The sequence below is a fragment of the Natator depressus genome, chromosome 11 (genome assembly GCF_965152275.1).
Source record: "Natator depressus isolate rNatDep1 chromosome 11, rNatDep2.hap1, whole genome shotgun sequence".
In the NCBI taxonomy this organism is placed as follows: Eukaryota; Metazoa; Chordata; order Testudines; family Cheloniidae; genus Natator; species Natator depressus.
This window is the reverse complement of record NC_134244.1, coordinates 72,753,864-72,773,322: the sequence shown is the minus strand read 5'-3', so window position 1 is coordinate 72,773,322 and position 19,459 is coordinate 72,753,864. Positions and strand designations below refer to the sequence as shown.

The window sequence follows — 19,459 nt, the reverse complement described above, 5'->3', positions numbered from 1 at the left end:
TGTGAGGGAGGAAGAAAGGTCCCGATTCACAAAGGGGACCCAGACTCAGCAGTTGCCACCCAGTGGAACCCAGAGCCTTGAGTTAGGCACCTAGGCTCCCTGTACAAGGGATGGGGAGAGTTAGGGGCCTAAGAATGGGATCAACAAAAGCCAGCGCTCCGAGTGGGAAGCTGCCTCAGCCAGATAGTTGGTTTCAGGGAGGTGTGGGAGGGAATCTCTCACCATCAGTTTACAGCAGGGGTTCTCAAACTGCGGGTCGTGACCCCTCAGGGGGTCATGCAATTATTACCTGGGGGGTTGTGAGCTGTCAGCCTCCACCCAAAACCCTGCTTCACCTCCAGCATTTATTATAATGTTAAATATTTTTAAAAGTTTCAGAGTAGCAGCCGTGTTAGTCTGTATTCGCAAAAAGAAAAGGAGGACTTGTGACACCTTCGAGACTAACCAATTTATTTGAGCATAAGCTTTCGTGAGCTACAGCTCACTTCGTCGTATGCATAAAGTGGAAAATGCAGTGAGGATATTTTTATACACACAGACCATGAAAAAATGGGTGTTTAACACTACAAAAGGTTTTCTCTCCCCCCACCCCACTCTCCTGCTGGTAATAGCTTATCTAAAGTGATCACTCTCCTTACAATGTGTATGATAATCAAGGTGGGCCATTTCCAGCACAAATCCAGGGTTTAACAAGAACGTCTGAGGAACGGGGGGGGGAGAGGGGGTAGGAAAAAACAAGGGGAAATAGGTTACCTTGCATAATGACTTAGCCACTCCCAGTCTCTATTCAAGCCTAAGTTAATTGTATCCAATTTGCAAATGAATTCCAATTCAACAGTCTCTCGCTGGAGTCTGGTTTTGAAGTTTTTCTGTTGTAATATCGCAACTTTCATGTCTGTAATCGCGTGACCAGAGAGATTGAAGTGTTCTCCGACTGGTTTATGAATGTTCTAATTCTTGACATCTGATGTTATTAGGCCCTGTGATGGTGTCCCCTGAATAGATATGTGGAGCAAGAGGGAGGGATCACTTGGGTGGGGGGCCTGTCTCCCAGCAATAGAATCATAGAATCATAGAATATCAGGGTTGGAAGGGACCCCAGAAGGTCATCTAGTCCAACCCCCTGCTCGAAGCAGGACCAATTCCCAGTTAAATCATCCCAGCCAGGGCTTTGTCAAGCCTGACCTTAAAAACCTCTAAGGAAGGAGATTCTACCACCTCCCTAGGTAACGCATTCCAGTGTTTCACCACCCTCTTAGTGAAAAAGTTTTTCCTAATATCCAATCTAAACCTCCCCCATTGCAACTTGAGACCATTACTCCTCGTTCTGAATAAACCGGTCTCCCTGAGCCCCCACCTACAGAAGCATCTCCTCCACATCTCCTGAGAGAGAAATCAAACCTATGTGGGAGGGGTGTAAAGTTCTGTTCCGGACACCCAGAACTGTAAACCGAAGTGTTACCCCTCTGTTTTAGAAAGAGTGAGCTTTACTGGAGATTAGACTGTGTCCGCTCCCTGCCACATCTTCCCGTTCAATTCACCAGCAAACTCCTCGAGACTCTGCCAGTCTTTACCATAGCTTGCAGGTAACAAATCAATGATCTCCACTTCCCGAGTTCCCCAGAGACATTTCTCTGCAGCGTCCAGTCACTCTCACAGGACACTGGAAAACGTTATTAAGTTTTCTGTCTCCAAAGAGACACACAGCACACACCAGCCTGTGAGCTGAGCTGAGGACTCAGTCTACACTCCAGTATAACAGCACTGATAGGTAGGAAAAATAAGACTGAGTTTATTAACAAAGAACAGCCATTTAAGTGATGCTAAGCAAGAGAAGAAGAGAACAGATTGGTTCCAAACAAAACTAAACAAAGCAGACTTTCTAGTGACTACAACTCAGTTTTAGCACGTTACAATCGTTACCTAAGAAGTTGACATCACTAGCCACCCAGGCCAGGGGACCCAGCTTCCACGGGCTCGGAGGGGGCCGTTCTCTTTCTTCCCTAACTAACAGTATGTCCTGGAAGTCGACTGCATTTTTTCAGGAGCCAGGAAGACTTCCTGGGGGTGCGGACTCTGTCCCCAGCGTGCTCACTAAGCCCTTTCCTGCCGGCCGCATTGCTTCGTTTACCTTATCTGTAAATGTACTTTCGTTGTTCTCTGCCTGTCCCCAAGCCAGTCAGACGTTCCTCTGGCTAGGGCTGGCTGGCTTTACGCACTGCCTCCCAAACACATTCAGAACATATTTCCAGCACTCACGTATCACTCTTTTGTACACAGCCCACACAGACATCACACAATGATTTTGGGGACCAGCCTGTCACCAGTTTATATATGACACCGTCTGGATACCTATGAGGAGAACCGCGTGGGGGGGGTAATGAGTGTGTCAGACCTGATTTGAGTTGCTGTACAGTGGGTGCTCTGCCAGTTGGCATTGAAGGGCTCATGCAGCACCTCAGGAATATTTTGGCCCTGGCGTTGCTGTACAGCGCCGTCCACTGTCACTCCCTGCTCTCTGTCCCATTTTCTCTCTCTGCCAGATGTCTCCCTGCTCCCCTGGCAGCTGCCTTTTCACCATCAGTCCCAGAAACTGTTTTCCATCCAACGCCCCACTTATCCCCCCTCCCCCTCTATGCAGCTATCTCCTCTCCATCAAACCCCCTGTCTTGGAATCTAGTCACGGCACAGATCTGCCCCGTCCTGGCTAGCGCTGGGTGGGTTTGCAATGGAACATGGTTCTGATCTATGTTCACCTTCCCCTGAGCCATGCAGGGCCCTGCAGGTGCCTCCCGGGCCAGCGCAGCTTAGGGCACAGACGAGACCGAGGTTAGTCCTGTCTACACTGCAGCGCCCGGCCGCGCTCTGAGGGTGTTGGCAGCCACCGTGCGCTCAGTGGCTCCTGCAGGAATAAGAAACGGAGAGTGCAGACAGGGCCAATCCCTCCTCACCCATCCCTCCCTCCTCTGACTCCAGCCTTCCCCGCTCCTGGATCCCTCCCTTCTGCCAACTCTTACCCTGCCCAAGATCCTCCTGCTCCTCACACTGGGGTCTTCTCCCCTTTGTCATTTCTGCCATGGTTCTCTTCCTCCTTGTGGTCTCTCTCCCCTCCCCTCCCCTCTCCCCTCTCATTACATCCCCCAACCCCCTCCCCAGAGTCTCTCTCATGATCTGGGCTCTTCCCTTCCTGCTGCTGCAGCCCCCTCCCCACTCCACCCCACCCTTGGCCACAGCATCCACCCCTGACATTGCACCCACACATCCCCCTCTATCCCTGTACCCCCACAGCCCAGCAGCCTGCTCCCCGCACCCCCTTCTCTGCCCCTTCCTCTCCCCCAGCTCACAGGCCTGGGACTGGGAACTGAGGGAGGGGGCAGGCAGGTGATACCCTTTGTACCATCCCCATGGGAACAGGGCTGGGGGCTGGTCAGCGCTGGGAGGGGATAGTCTCTGCCACGGCTGTCACTCTCAGGGACAAAGATTCCCTTTGGCCTGAGCTGGGACAGGACAGATTATTAGGGGAGCAGTGTTTTTACCCTCCTCTTTGTAACCAACATAAAAATAAGGACGGAGCGTCCCGGAGAAGGTGTCAGTGAAAGGGAAGAGATGGGACCTGTCAGTCACACTGTAAAATGAGACCTCGCCTGCTTCATAGTCCAGGAAAACCCCCACCCGGCTGGGCCTGATGCCTGTGGGGAGGGGGATCTTGGGGGGGGGGGGGAGGTGCAGGCCTCATATTTCCTATCCCTCAGCCACACAGCCCAGTATCCATTCCCAGGAGTGAGTCTGACCTTCCCTGGCCTGATCACAGATTCCCTACAAACCCCCACAGTCCAGTTTATTTTGTCTCCCACCTCCACCTCCCAGTAAAACCTCCCGCCTGTGAATCCATTTGTGCCCAGGACAATCGGATAAGTATTGAATCTCTCAGGATTGTCAGGTCGATCCTGTCGTCTCTCATCGTATGTCACAGTTTTCTGATCCTCAGACAGGACGAGGTTGGGATGAGCCGTGTTTGGATCCAGAGTCACATCCACTGGGGAGAGAATCAGAGTCAGTGCTGGGGGCAGGGGCTGGTCACTGGGATCAAAGGGCAATTCACCCACATGCCCATTAATCACTGTGATTTGGGGTTCCTCACCCTTAAGGGGAGTCGGAGCTCAGCTAATGCCGGGGGACAGGGGCAGGGGGAGGGGGTGGGGAGCAGGAGTGGAAGGGAAGGAAGGGGGAGATCTCCAGGGGCAGAAGGGGGGCATGAGGCAGACACCAAGGAATCAGAGGGGGACGAAAGGGTGGGGGCCAGGGATGGAGCAGGCACCAGGGAGGGCACGTACCGGGGTGCAGAGGGTGAAGGGAGGAGTGGGTGCCAGGGTGATGGGGAAGGGGAGGGGTGGGCACCAAAGGGGGGAGGGGAGGGGCAGGTGCCAGGGGGTCGGGTCAAGGGGAAGGACATGGGGGGAGGGGAGACAGGGACGGAGGGGAGTCGGGGGAGGGTGTGTTGAGGGGGCTGAGGGTGGGTTGCACGAGGGGAGCAGAGAGGAGTGGCAGGTGCCATGGGGCTGGGAGGGGGGAAGTAATGGGGGCAGAGGAGTGGCGGGGGTAGGACTGGCACAGGCAGAGGGGGAAGGGTTAGGGGAGCGGGAAGGGCAGGCTTGGGCGGTGGAGAACACCCCTGGCACAGCCGCTGCCACCAGGTGAGGGAGCCCCTCCCCACTTCCCCCCCTTCCGCTCCCGAGGTCCCTGGCGCCCACCACCTCCCTCCTCTCCTCCCCCCTCCCCATGAGCCCCCCCCGCCCCTCACTGTGTCCCTCCTCACCCCCCGCCCACCGCTCGCCATCCCGAGGACGAGATGCGGTGAGCGGTGGGCGGGGGTCTCACGGGGGCAGGGGGTGAGGTGGGATGCATCGAGTGACGGCCAAGTGGGGGAGGGAGGTGGGGGGAGAGGCCTGGGGCGAGTGGGGGTGGAGTGTGGGCAGGGCAGCGGGTGGAAGAGGTGAGACGGGGGGCTAGCCTCCCCCAAGGGAAGCTGCGCCCACTGCTCATGACGGCAGGTGCCGGGGGCAGAGGAAGGTGCTCAGGGCTGGGGCAGGAGGCAGACATGGGGGGGCAGCAAAGGAAGGGGAGGGGCAGGTACTGTGGGAGCTGCTGGGGGCTCTGAGGCCACTCAAGCCGGTTCCCCGTTGTGCTGGTTGCTACACGGGCGGAGGGGGATCTTCACCTGGATCGGAATGACTGAGGGCACAGATCCCAGGGGCTGTCAACAGGACAGTCCACGGGCTCCGGGGTCACCTAGGGCGGCACAAAAGGAGCTCGGGGCTTAAGTCCCTGGTTTCAGCTCCACGGTGAGGCACAAACCTCCTGCTGACCCCGGAGCTGCCAAAACTCACTCGCAGTCGAAGTTTGTGCAGTAAAAGTTCCCTCGGTGCCTGTGTTTCTCCCTCCAGCCATGACCACGGCTGCCTCCCTCCAGGCGCGTGGACGCCTATTCCCCGGCCTGAGCCCCAGCGTGATCCACAGGCTGGGGGAAGATCGGGGTCCAGCTGTCCCAGCTAGTTTGGTAGGCGAGCTCAGGGGCGCTCTCAGACCGGGTCCCTCAGGCGAGGCCACGCAGCAGCTGGCTGGGGAGGGCTTCCCTCATACATTTTAACCCAGGGGCTAGAGCATTCCCCTAGGATGGGGGGACTCCCAGTCCCTGCTCCCCTCGGGCAGAGGGGGAGCTTAAACTGAAACAGGGCTCCGCCAGTCTCAGGAGAGCGCTTTGACCACGAGGCGAGGTGGAGGTGGGGGGCTCCCGCACTCTCTCCTGCTGAGGATTTTCCATGGTGGATAAATAAAGGGCCATTGGTGCAGGGACGGACCCTGGCTTCCCCCCTCACCGGGGGGTGCTCTAACCCCCCAGCTGTAGAGTCAGCCGCATACTTGCACTCTCTGACCCAATCACAGGTGCCGACTCCGAGGGTGCTCTGGGGCTAGAGCACCCTCAGAAACGAAACAGTGGGTGCCCATCAGCCACCCTCCAATCAGCTGTTTGGTGGGCCCAGCTGTTTGGCAGTGGGCGGGAGGTGCTGGTGTGGGGCAGAGCGGGGGCAGGAAGAGATGGAGCAAGGGCAGGGCCTTGGGGGAAGGGGCAGAGTGTGGGCAGGGCCTTGGGGTGGGGGTGGAGCACCCACCCAGAAAGAAGAAAGTCGGCACCTGTGCCCAATGATCTTTAATTATTCAGTCCGTCGTGGAACAGCTTCCAGAGAGAGGAGGTCTCAGAACAGACTAACTTATACCCCAGGGGTTAGGGCCCTCCCCTGAGAGCTAGAAGGCCCCTGTTCAAATCCTTCCCTGCCTTGGGCAGAAGGGGGAATTGAAGCAGGGTCTCCCAGGTGATGGCTTTAACCAAGGGGCTACAAGTCATTGCCAGCTCCTCCACCCCGGCCGGTTTGTGTGGTGTGAGGAAGGCGTCCAATTCATTCCCACAAGATCTGCCGTAGGTGCTAAGCAGCCTGACTCCAAGAAAGGGGTTCCCTTTGTGGATCACTGAGCAGAGATAGGTGCCCATCTCCACGAGAGAGGCAGGGCTTAGCACACACCCCTTTCATCCGCATCTCCTACTGTCTAGCGTAGGCATCTCCTCACCTCATGTCTTGGCGTTTGTGAATCACAGTCTAAGGGCAGGTCTTCGCTTAAAATCCTGCACCGATGCAGCTGTGCCGCCGTAGCACTTTCACGGAGATGCTCTAAACTGAGAGGAAGGAGCTTTTCCCATCAGTTTAGTTCATCCAGCCCTGCCCCCCCCCGGCTCAGTGCATTAGGATACCCTGGCGTGCGAGGAGCCCGGGGCTCCCGGTGCTACAATGTGCGTGCACATCCTCTCGACTCTCTCATCCCTGCTGGAGCTGCCAGACTCTCCCAGCCTGCTCGAGTACACACACATGGTCAGGCTGCGAGCCAGGTGAAAACACGCACACATAGCCACAGGTGTGAGGCAGAAAAGCTGCCGTATGGCACAATTTGTGGCAACTGGGTCAGGGGAGTGTCACAAGCTGGTTATAAAAACCTGTCTGCCCTTGCAGTGGGGACAGGGCCTGCCTCACCCCAGAGCCAGGGGGACGCTGAACAGCTCTTGTCTGCTCCTGTTACACGAGAAGAACATTGTGGGTAGAGCTTGGTCTGAGCATGGAAATCCTGCCGTTGGGAAGAGAGAGCTGAGCCGTTCAGTGCCAGTGATGGGCAGATAAGAATGCCCATCCTGCAGAACCCAGGTACAGCCCTGGGAAGGGGACACTAGGGGACATATTTCATCACTAATCAGCCCTTTCCCAAAGGGAGTGTGTCCCTGTGCTCAGCAATAAATCTGCGTTTCGTCTGCCCCCAGTGACATTGCTATTTCCAGCCGACTGAATGTCACAGGGAAACACTCTGTGCAGGGAAAGGAGCAGAGAGCTCCCAGGGGAAGGTGGGTCTCACCATGGATACAATGCCAGCGGTATGTACAGTACCTGCGTAGAGCCGGGTGCTCCTCCACCCTGCAACCAAACACAGACAGAGGGGTAAGAACGCCCCTGGACACAGACACACTGAGCAGGAGACAATGTCACCCAAGGGTCGTACTGGGGGGAATGGAACTTACTGAGCTCAGCCTGGAGTTTGTCTGAAAATAAAACAGAGAGAAATGAGTCAGTGTCACATTACCTTGCAGAAGGGAAGTGAGTGAAAAAGACCTTAAAGCAAGGAAGCCTCCTGGGCAGCAAAGGAAAAGGAAAGGAAGAAATACAGTACATCTGTATTTGGCATCTGGCCACCTGCTCTGGAGCAAGAGGTTGTTAGAGCTAAAGAGGGATCCTTCAGCAAATGAAAAGTATTAACCCTGTGAAGCCAGTAGAAAGCCACATTAAGTACATTGGGTGAAGCAAATGATAGGAATTAGAGGGTTAAAATGGAATTAGAAGAGGGAATAGCCAAAAATATAAAACAAATAAAGGGAACAATTGAGGAGGGTAATGACAATGCTGAGAGACTGATTTCTTTGCAACAGTTTTTACCACACTGAGTGTGGTGGGAAGAGACCAGCCCTGGAGCTGCTCTTTTCAAGAAATGAACATCAGGGCTTGAGGTGTGAAGCAGAGATAATAGAACAGACTGATTAATGAAAGAGCCAGACGTCACCAAGACCAGAGGAGATCCTTGCCAGGTTGCAAATGCCCAAGAGTTGTGAAATGACCTAAGAGCGCTATGGCGGAGCTGTTAACAATAATATGCATCTCATTAAAATCAGCTACTCTTCTGGAGAATCGGAATGTTGTAACCAGCTTTTCAAATTTTGGTAGGACTTGTCCTGAGAATGACAGCTCAGTGAGCCTTGGGGAAGGGGTTGGAATAGGGGCAGGGAGGAGGCAGAGTTGGGGTGGGGCCTTGGGGTAAGGGGTTGGCATGGGGGGTGGGGCTAGGGTGGGAAGAGGTGGGGTGGGGCGGGGCCGTATGGAAGGGGTGGAGTGGGGTCAGGGCCAGGGGTAGAGGGAGGTCGAGCACACAGGGGAAACGGGGAAGTCAGCGCCTATGGTGGTATTAGTTAAGTTTTTCCTCGGTGATGCCCTCATCAGGGACAAACATTGTCGTTCATGTCCCCAGCAGTGATCCTCACACATGGTGCTTGCCGTGCCTGTGTGAGGCCCACGTTAAAGAAGCGTTGCTCAGTCATGAAATGGACTCAAGTGGCTCGAGACCTTTGCCTAAAGCAGCACCTGCTTGACCAGGCTATGTGACCTGCTTTCGTTGTGAGGTCCTTGTCTGACTGGAAGTGGCCCTCGGGCTCTGAGAGCACTGCTGCTTCGCAGTCCAGAGCAGGTGCCTCTCTCAAGAAACGGGGGAGCTGTTCCCCATTGCATGCACCAAGGAAAGGATCTCATAAGACCAACTGAGACTCCAGGAGACTCTTTCACTTTGCACAGGGTTGGTGCTCGTGTGCAATATGGCATGGGTGCCTCTAACGTTTCCCTGGTACCATGTGGAGAGATTAGAGACCTGGTATTATGGGCTCTGGTTCCGGCCCCAGGGCATCTGTGGAGTCTGGCACCAAAGAGGATGATGGTGGCACTGACTGTCTCCGTGTCGGTGGCATTCCAGGCAGCGACAGACCTCCTTTGCCTTTCACCCCAACCTCTCCTTTGGCCCAGGGCTATGCCATCTATCGCCCCATTGGCTGAACAGGCTGTTGAATCAGGGCCAGTATCGAGGTTGGTGTGGGAGATCTCAACAGCTTTCACCGTCCTTGACTTCGGCACTGTCAACCAGTCCAGTACAACTGATGACTTTGGGACTGATACTGCTTCCAGCCTTGGCATACTCAGTGCAGGTGGAGCTGCTTCCATTATCAGCGCTGGTCCCTGCCTTGTTATGGGTCACAGATGAGTCAGGCCAGGTACTTGCTCCCTCTGGTCTGGCTCTGACTTTATTCCTGGAATCCCAAGGCTTCTCAGTTTCAAGGTTGGGATCTTCCTTCTCCTGGTCTCCATCGCCAAACCAGCATCGGGGACTGTTTACAGAGCATTATAGGCATCAGGACTGGTGCTTCTCTCATGGTCAAGATGGGGGTCTCGGGCCACAATGCCTTATCCTTACCAGAGGCCTCCATGGAATCTGTGGGACCTTCCTCGGTGATGGAGGTCATACTGCTTCGCTCAAGCAAAGGTGACATTGCTGGTCAGATCAGCAGTAGGAAATATAGGCCCACCACAGGTTCCAGCACTGGTGAGCTTTACCCATGGAGTATTTCGAGGCCTATCAGGACCTCTTGTCCCCTGCTTCACTGGGGATTCAGGCAGAGTTCCTTCAATGAATGTCCATCAGTTAGTGGATGCCCTGCAGCCATCTGCTCCTGGTAGCGTAGCCCTCCCGATCAATGATGCACCACTGGAGTCTGCAAAGTTTTTCTGGAGCCTGCTGACTTCCATACTGCCCACCACACTGCATTGATTCGGCCTTAACTGGAGTATTGTGTCCTGCTCTGGGCGCCACATTTCAGGAAAGATGTGGACAAATTGGAGAGAGTTCAGAGAAGAGCAACAAGGATGATTAGGGGTCTGGAAAACATGACCTATGAGGGAAGATTGAAAGAACTGAGTTTGTTTAGTCTGGAAAAGAGAAGACTGAGAGGGGACATGATAACAGTTTTCAAATGCCTGAAAGGTTGTTACAAGCAGGCGAGAGAAAAATTGGTCTCCTTAACCTCTGATGATAGGACAAGAATCAATGGACTTAAATTGCAGCCAGGGAGGTTTACGTTGGACATTAGGAAAAACTTCCTACCTGCCAGGGTGGTTAAGCATGGGAATAAATTGCCTAGGGAGGTTGTGGAGTCTCCATCACTGGAGATTTTTAAGAGCACGTTAGACAAACACCTGTCAGGGATGTTCTAGATGGTGCTGGTCCTGCCATGAGTGCAGGAGACTGGACTTAATGACCTCTCGAGGTCCCTTCCAGTTCTATGATTCTATGAAAGTGCACAGAAAGGGCTTCTTCTCTCACTTGGCATAAACTCCCTCGTCATGACTGCTGTGAATGATAGAGCCCAGCAGGGCAGGTTTAAGTCCATTCTGAAGGACAAATTCTCCAACAGGATGGATTAAATGGGCAGGAAGATTTACACTTGCTCCTCCCTGCAAATGGGAATTTATGCCAGCAGGCATTGGTGTCCAGTTATGACTTCGTAAATTGGACAGTGATGCCTAAGTTTGCAAACCAGCTGCATGTAGCCACTAGAGAGGAATTTCAGGAATCTGATTTTCGACAAAATCTACAGGGTTCTGACCAGAGTGCGGGGTGAGGGGCTCAGCCTACATAAGCAATGAAGTATGCAACCTTCTAGTTGAAAAAAAGCCACATAATTTTGCTCCATGATCTAAATTTTCACAGTGAGATTCTGTGCTCGGAACCTGCAGCATCGGTGCAGGGAAGAGCTAAGGTGACCGTGACGGGTTGAATCACAGAAACCCCCTGGGGGCTGCCAACTGATGTGCCAAGACTACGTCTGCCCCTGCTTACCCTGCCAGCTTGGGACTCCAGCACCCTGTCTTGTGGAGACAGACACGCCAGTCTGCTCCAACACAGACCCAGGGTCTGAGCCACATGCCCCAAAGCTGCAGGCTTATCTGAAAGCAACTTAAGAAGCGTTCCTCTCTTTAACACTCAGATGCCCAACTCCCAATGGGGTCCAAACCCCAAATAAATCCGTTTTACCCTGTATAAAGCTTACACAGGGTAAACTCAGAAATTGTTTGCCCTCTATAGCACTGATAGAGAGATATGCACAGCTGTTAGCCCCCCCCCCCTCGCAGGTATTAATACATACTCTGGGTTAATTAATAAGTAAAAAGTGATTTTATTAAATATAGAAAGTAGGATTTAAGTGGTTACAAGTAATAACAGACAGAAAAAAGTGAATTACCAAGCAAAATAAAATAAAACATGCAAATCTAAGCCTAGTACAGTAATAAAACTGAATACAGATAAAATCTCACCCTCCGAGATGTTTCAATAAGTTTATTTCACAGACTGGTCCCTTCCCAGTCTGGGCACAATCCTTTCCCCTGGTTCAGTCCTTGTTCCAGCCCAGGTGGTAGCGAGGGGATTTCTCATGATGGCCGCCCCCTGTGTTCTGTTCCACCCCCTTATATGGCGTTGGCATAAGGTGGGAATCTTTTGTCTCTCTGGGTCCCCACCCCCACTTCTAAATGGAAAAGCACCAAGTTTAAGATGGAGTCCGGTACCAGGTGACATGGTCACCTGTCACTGTGAGACCCCCCCAAGCCTTCATTGCTCCCAGCTTGGCTCACAGGAAGGCCTGCCTGCAAACAGAGCCATCCACCGTCAATTGTCCTGGTTGATGGGAGCCATCAAGATTCCAAACCACCATTAATGGCCCACACTTTGCATAATTACAATCGGCCCTCAGAGTTATATTTCCTGTTTCTAGTTTCAGATACAAGAGTGATACATTTATACAAATAGGATGACCACACTCAGTAGATTATAAGCTTTGGAATGATACCTTACAAGAGACCTTTTGCATGAAGCATATTCCAGTTACATTATATTCATACTCATTAGCATATTTTCATAAAATCATACAGCGTGCAACGTCACTGTGACTTTTAACATTCCTGGCATCCGCCGGATCCTGGGCTGCTCTGGTGCCAAAGCAGCCCCTGAGGTAAGTCAGGGCTAGTCCACATGGGTGCTGCAGTGATGTCATCTCCAGAGCACCGTCTTCTAGCATACGGTGACTTGCACGCACACCACCCTCATTTCTATCCTGGGGCTCCCTATGGTTTTTCATAGGCCAAAGCACATAAAATAAATTTCCCCTTCTGCGGGGTTCTGATACATTATAAATTAATTCATTTATTTATTTTCTCCCCTCTTGTCACTTTACCTTTCTCTCTGTGTTGCCTCCAGAAGCAGTAACTGGCCAGGGCAATGAGAACCACCAGGAGAGCCAGGATCACCCCCAGAACCACAGTCCAGGCATCGACTCTTGGGAAAAACAGCTCTGCAAGAGAAAGTGTTATTGACTTGGGAACAAATACGTACATAAGAATATTAGAACAGCCAGACTGGGTCAAACAAATGTTCCGTGGAGCCCAGTATCCTGTCTTCTGACAGTGGCCAAAGCCAGATGCTGCAGAGGGAATGAACAGAACAGGGCAATAATCAAGTGATCCATCCCCTGTCACCCACACCCAGCTTCTGGCAGTCAGAGGTTTAAGGACACCCAGAGCAAGGGGCCAAATCCCTGCCCATCTTGGCTAGTAGCCATTGGTGGACCCGTCCTCCATGAACACACCTGCTTCTTTTCTGAAACCAGTTATACTTTTGGCCTTCACTAGATGGCAATGAGCTCCACAGGTTGACTGTGCGTTGTGTGAAGAAATATTTCTTTTTGTTTGCTTTAAACCTGCTGCCTATTAATTTCATTCCCTGGTTCTTGTATTATGTGAAGGGGTAAGTAACACTTCCTTGTTCACTTTCTCCACACCCGTCACAATTTTATAGACCTCTGCCCTATCCCCCCTTAGCCGTCTCTTTCCCAAGCTGAAAAGTCCCAGTCATTTTAATTTCTCCTCAGAGTGAAGCTGTTCCAGGCCCTTAAACATTTTTGTTGCCATTCTCTGCACCTTTCCATTTCTAATATAGCTTTTCTGAGATGGGGCAACCAGAACTGCCTACGGTATTCAAGATATGAGCGTACCATGGGTTTATATAAATTTATTATGATATTTACTGTCTTATGATCTACCCCCTTTCTAATAGTTCCTAACATTCTGTTAGCTTTTATTAATACCACTGCACATTGAGTGGATGTTTTCAGAGAACTATCCACAATGAGTCCAAGATCTCTTTCTTGAGTAGAAACAGGTAAGTAAGGCCTGATCATTTTATATGTCTAGTTGGGATTATGTTTTCCAATGTGCATCACTTTGCATTTATCCACATCGAATTTCATCTGCCACTTTGTTCCCCAGTTTTTTGAGATCCCTTCATAATTCTTCACAGTCTGTTTTGGACTTAACTATCTTGAGTAATTTTGTATCATCTGCAAGTTTTACCATCTCATTGTTTACCTCTTTTTCAGACCTTTTATTAGTATGTTGAGCAACACTGGTCCCAGTACAGATTCCTGAAGGACATCACGATTTACCTCTCTTCTTTCTGAAAACTGACCATCTATTCCTACTCTTTGTGTCCTGTCTTTTAAGCAGGTACTGATCCATGAAAGCACCTTCCCTCTTATCCCATAGCAGCTTACTTTGCTTAAGAGCCTTTGGTGAGGGGCCTTGCCAAAGGCTTTCTGAAAGTCAAGGTACCCTGCACGTACTGGATCACCCTTCTCCACATGTTTGTTGACCCCCTTCAAAAAATTCTAATAGATTAATGCAGCATGATTTCCCTCTACAAATGCCACATTGACTTTTCCCCCAACAAATCATGTTCACCTATGTGTCTGGTACTTCTGTTCTTTACCATAGTATCAACCAATTTGTCTGGTACTGAAGTTAGGCTGTAGCTGCCAGGCTCGGTTCTGGAGACTTTTTGTTTTTAAATAAGAATTCTCTTCATCACCCCCTTGAGAACTGCGATGTTCCAGCACAGAGAGAAGTCAGATACAAACCGAAATACTCTTGCCTGAAGCTTGCAGCGTAACACAATGTTTTGTTTTTTAGAATCCAGAATCTTAACACCCAAGAACCCAAAACAGAGAGGGGCTGCTCCCTAAGGCAGCAGGCACAACTTCCACCTTGCAGGGCCCTAGAGCTCAGTCTCTAGCCCAGGCCCAAATGTCTACACTGCAATTTAACAGCCCCTTAGCCCAAGCTCCACAAGCCTGAGTCAGCTGGCATGGGCCAGCCATGGGTTTTGAATTGCCGTGTAGACATATCCAAAGAGAACTAAGCTTATTCAGATGTTTCCAAGAAGTGCTCAACATGTTGAAGGTCCAGGCCAATAAATAGGAGACACAATGATAAATACTTTCTGCCCATGTCTGTGGCATCTCAGTCCAGCCATGTGCGGCACGGCCGGGCACTGACCTGCTATGGAAATCGCTGACTCTCTCTCCTGGTCGAGTCGGGGGTTCCTGACACAGCAGGACACTTTATGGTTGGACTCTTCTGTTAGAACAATGGCAATCTCTGTTTGAAACAGGCCACCGGCCTCTTGGGATATTTTTTCAGAGGCTGATGGTAAGAGCTTCCCCTGGAGATCTCTCCACTGAGCCTCAGGCTCTGGGTACCATCCAGATGATCGACACACCACCTGGATCCCTCCATCCTGATGTCCCTCTACAGAGATATCAGGATCGGAGCCCAAACCTACAGAAGAAATAAATAAATTTGTGATAACCCAGTAATGAGCCAAAAGCTTTATTACACTGTTATCAAAAGCCATTTCCTATCAAACTAATAATTGAATGTGAGTCCACGAGTGCAGCTGGTCACCTAATTTGGCCAGATTCCTATTTGATATAGAGTAGAATTAATGTTAATGTCAGTGCTGTTCTATGCACAAACTTTCTCCAGTTTAGTTAACCTGGTTTAGTTAATCAAGTGCAAATCCCTTAAATCAAGACTTAAACTAAATCAATATAAGCCATTTCCAAACTCGTTTCAGAGGGTCCACCTGGATGTTTGCCCTAGTTCAGCAGTTCTCAAATTTTAGCAACCTAAGGACCCCCATTTTGATTTCAAATTTTCAGCAAACCCCCTAGCCCAACCCGCTCAGCACCAGGCCCTGCTCTCACTCCACCCCTTCCCCCAAGACCCCATCCTCGCCCCACCTCTTCCTGCCCCTGCTCCACCCCTGCCCCTCCTCTTCCCCACCTCTTTCTATCCCCTCCCCTGAGCACACCCCGTCTCTGCTCCTTCCTCTCCCTCCCAGGCCCTGCTGCACACCACTGAACAGCTGTTCCCCAGCACACAGGAAGCACTGGGAGGGAGGAGGCGGTGTTGAGGGAGGAAGGGAAGGAGTTGATCAGTGGGGTCCGTGCACCCCCTGGAGTACCTGGGGGTCCACGGACCCAGTTTGAAAAACTCTTCACTAGTTCATTGAAACCAGTGTATGTGTATGTGTAAACAAGCCTTAAATAATTCACTAATAAAAAACTTTATTACAGGGGAATTCAGGTTGCCTTGGCAGGGCCTTGTATCCTTCCAGAATGCTGAAATGGGTAGCAGAAAACTGATACCTCTCAGAGCCAGGAAATACACTCACCAAAACAGAAACACAAACCATGGGTGGCAGGGAAAGCTGAGCCTTCCCAAACAGCCAGGATGTGGCCCATCCACACTCCGCCCCTTCTCCCCGTCCGGCTTCTCACTCTGCAGGTGTCCGGCTCTTCCGGGGCTGCCAGCCTGCTGATGCTCTGGGGCCAGGGGAGCTGGGGCTGCTCTGCCCGGCTTCGGAGTCCTGGCACACCGGGGCCGGGAAGGCAGGGGCCTTGCTGCCCAACAGCCCAGTGCTTTGGGGCCAGGAGGGCTGCGGCCACGCTGTCTGGCCTCCCCACACTCCAGGGCCGTGTGGTGCTCCGTGGCCGGGAGGGCTGGTCCCTTGGGCCCTCCCAATGTACTGGTCGACAGCCTGGTGCTTTGGGGCCAGGAGGGCTGTGGCCACACTGCCCAGTGTAATGGCAAAAACAACAGCCAGCAAATTTTCCTACTCCAGCCCTCCCGGCCCCGGAGCACCAGGGGTAGGAAAATTTGCTGGTTGCTGTTTTTGCCATTACATTGGCACTCCAGCTTGGAAAGCCTGGAGCTGCACTGCCGGGCCTCCTGGTTCTCGGGGTCGGGGGGAGGAGGGGGCTAACCTGGGGCAGGGACCAGTGGCCACAATGGAAGGGGGCTGGGGGCACAGGGCAGGGGCCAAGCCCACAATGTGAGCCGGGCTCCATTGAGCACAGAGGGGATGAGGCCTCGGGTGGAAGGGGCAGGGCTGGGTCGGGGGAGAGATGGGGGCTGTCGCAAACACTTGATAAGGTCACACTGGGGATTTTTTATTACTGATGAGCTGAACTGAAATAAAATTATCTTAATTTGAAGCAAGTGTCTTGTGAATTCAAATGGATTTCTTTATTGCGGGGTCAGTCTGTGGGCAGAGAGGCCCTTAGGTTGCTTGGAAATTGCATACAGACCATCCGAGAAAGGGAAAACAACCGCCCAGGAGAGACAAAGAAGGGATGGGTGTCTGGTGCCATTTCCACTCGGGAGTCTTCACCAGAAAAGCACAGGCTAGCAGGGGTTCTCACAATAATTTTTTTGGTGGCCTAAGTGTGTGCAGCCACTCTGGTGGCCACTCTGAAAAATCCCTCTCCGACCTGCAGCCCTTAAGCAATAGCCCACCCTGAGGAAGGTGAGTCAGGAACTCACTGGCCAGCTGCAAAGTCCCAGCCTCCCCATGCCTTGGCCGGGCGGGAGCCGGGCAACTGCCCAGGGGAGTGCCTCAGTGACCAAATCCTGCTGACAAGAGCCTCCTCCCGTGCCATTCACACTGGCCCCACATGTCTCCAGAGGCACATGGAAATGACTAAAAACACACGTACGAGTGTGCCAGAGCTGTGGGCTATGATTGTTTGTCTTACAGAAGCAATTAGAGGTCCCAGCTGAGACTGGGTCCCCAGCGGGCTGGGCGTCATGCACACATCCTAGGAGACAGTCTGCGCTGAAGAGTTTACAGTCTCAACAGGCATGATGGAGAAAGGGTGAGCGAGGAAACAGAGGCACAGAGACTTGCCCAAATTCTTGCACAGCTCAGTAGCAAAGGAAAGACTGGAACCCTGTCCCTTGACGCTCAGTCGACGGCTCTATCCACCAGGTAACCCTGCCTCTCACGTATTGCTGGTCTAGCATATGTGCACCTGCTTCACATTCTCCAGTGAGGCTGGGTGAGCGGCCCCATAATTCTGCCAGCTCCTGAGCAGGGACAAGGGACTGGCTTTCCCGTTGATGAACACAGACCGTGCCTCTCGCCACAGACACTTCGCGGCAGGTCTGAAGGGTTGAATAAGAACCACTGGAAGGAGCTGTGCACAGTTGAACTGATGGGCAGGGAGGCTAAACTCTTCCACCACTTTCACTTGCAAAGGTAATTTTAGAAACATATTTGTAATCCCCTTGGGCTTAGAGAAGCCCCTTTAACACCTGCCTCAGGCAGAGGAAGGGCTGGGTGTTCCAGAGGGAGGAGGGTGGAGAGAGGGAGAGGACAGGGGCGTAGGCGCCGACTCCGTGGGTGCTGCGGGGCTGGAGCACCCATGGAGAAAAATTAGTGGGTGCACCCATGGGCAGCCAAGCCCCAGTGGCAGGCGGTGGGCTACAGGACCCTGTATATCAACCACGGTTACCCTGTGAGTGCCAGACATGAGGCCAGACATTAGCGTGAGGAGGATCAGCTATTGTTTGGCCCCAGGGGTGCACAAGAGAGTTGTAATAAACACAACATATTCATATCACCCAACTTTTTAGGCGTATTTGTGTATTTTATTAACCCAGTAAATGTAACCCATGAATGCTACCCCAGACTCCAAAGAGTCACAACACTCTTCGAGACAATCTGAGTATTTGTGTGGATTTTAGAGCCCTTAGAAAAAACAGTCAACTAGAATAAACCTTCACCAGAGCAGAGCTGCTGCCCCTCTGTAATGAGATAAATCAGGTGTCATCTCACAATGAATCTTTGATCCACTTATGACCCTATTGAAGACATCAAAGTATCACAACAAGTTACTGACCTGCCACCTGTAGTTCCAATAAAGCGTCTTCATAAGCCACTCTAGACTGAAAAAAACACTTGTACTGTCCATCGTCGGAGGGTTGGATATCGCGTATTCTCAGGGAAACACTCCCATCGGTGATGTGGTCTTTTCAGAGCTCAGTCCTTCCTTGATATTCTGGCATCTGCTCCCCACACTGATCCTGCCCATCGTGGTACAGATGCACAACTGCAGAGTACGGGGACCTGAACCATCTCACCTCCATGCTCTGAGCATCCATCCTGGGGGAAAGGTGGCAGGGCAGGATGGCCTCCCCACCTAAGGAAGCGGTGATTGGATGGGCAGGTCCAGTTACTGTGAACTGTGCTGAGAAAAATGCAATGAAAATAGAAATTAAATTGACAGGGGGCTGAAGGTGGCATTAATTCAGCAGTAAGACAAAATAAAAGAGCGTCCTGCATTAGAAGTGAACACCCCGTCTCCATGCAGTGCCCTAGGCATGTCTATAAGTGCAGAGAGTCACATGCTTGGGGTAGCTGCATCTTTGACTCCCTCTGGGGTCTCCTTAAGGATTGTCCCTTAGGTCTCAGGCCTCCAGCTGTCACCTCTCTCTGGGCAGGGACCCATGGCCCTCTCTCTCCACTGGGGTTTAAGGCTTGCAGGTTTTCCCTCCAGGTCTGACCAAAGTCCACCACCTATGCTTTGCTTTCCATCCCAGGGCTATGAACAGTGTGTGCAAGCGGTTACCAGTAACCAAACAGGTTTTCCAAAGCAGGGAACATTTATGGACAAAAGCCCGAGAGAGAAAAGTTACCACAAACCAATCAAACATCTTACACTTATCGCAAAGCATTCTCATCTGGCACATGGGGACAGACTCTCTGTCAAACCTTTCTCTAAGGGTTTCTCTCAGTTTGTAGCCCAAGATCCCAGGCTTCTGGTTAGCTTAAATCAGCTTTTCATACCAAAAATCTTCATTCTCTTTGGTTTCTGGAACCTGCTCTGAACTAGTTTCACTGCCTGGGCTGGTACTTCTCTGGAGCTGTTATCTGTCCCACAAGAAATTACGCCCCATCATTTGTATATCCTGCAGGAGATGGGGTAATCCTCCCCCACAGAGTAGATTACAATCTGGAGCCCACAAAGATACATATAGAACGGATCGATACTGTGAAGTTCCACTCCGTATGCTTTATGAAAATAGGCTTATGAATC

At 51.9% G+C, this 19,459-nt stretch overlaps 2 pseudogenes; both read right to left on the bottom strand.

Moving 5' to 3' along the window:
• LOC141996210 (butyrophilin subfamily 1 member A1-like) overlaps positions 1–19,459 on the bottom strand; it is a 660,168-nt pseudogene that overhangs the window by 637,970 nt on the left and 2,739 nt on the right.
• Positions 3,469–9,655, bottom strand: LOC141995770 (E3 ubiquitin-protein ligase TRIM39-like; annotated as a pseudogene).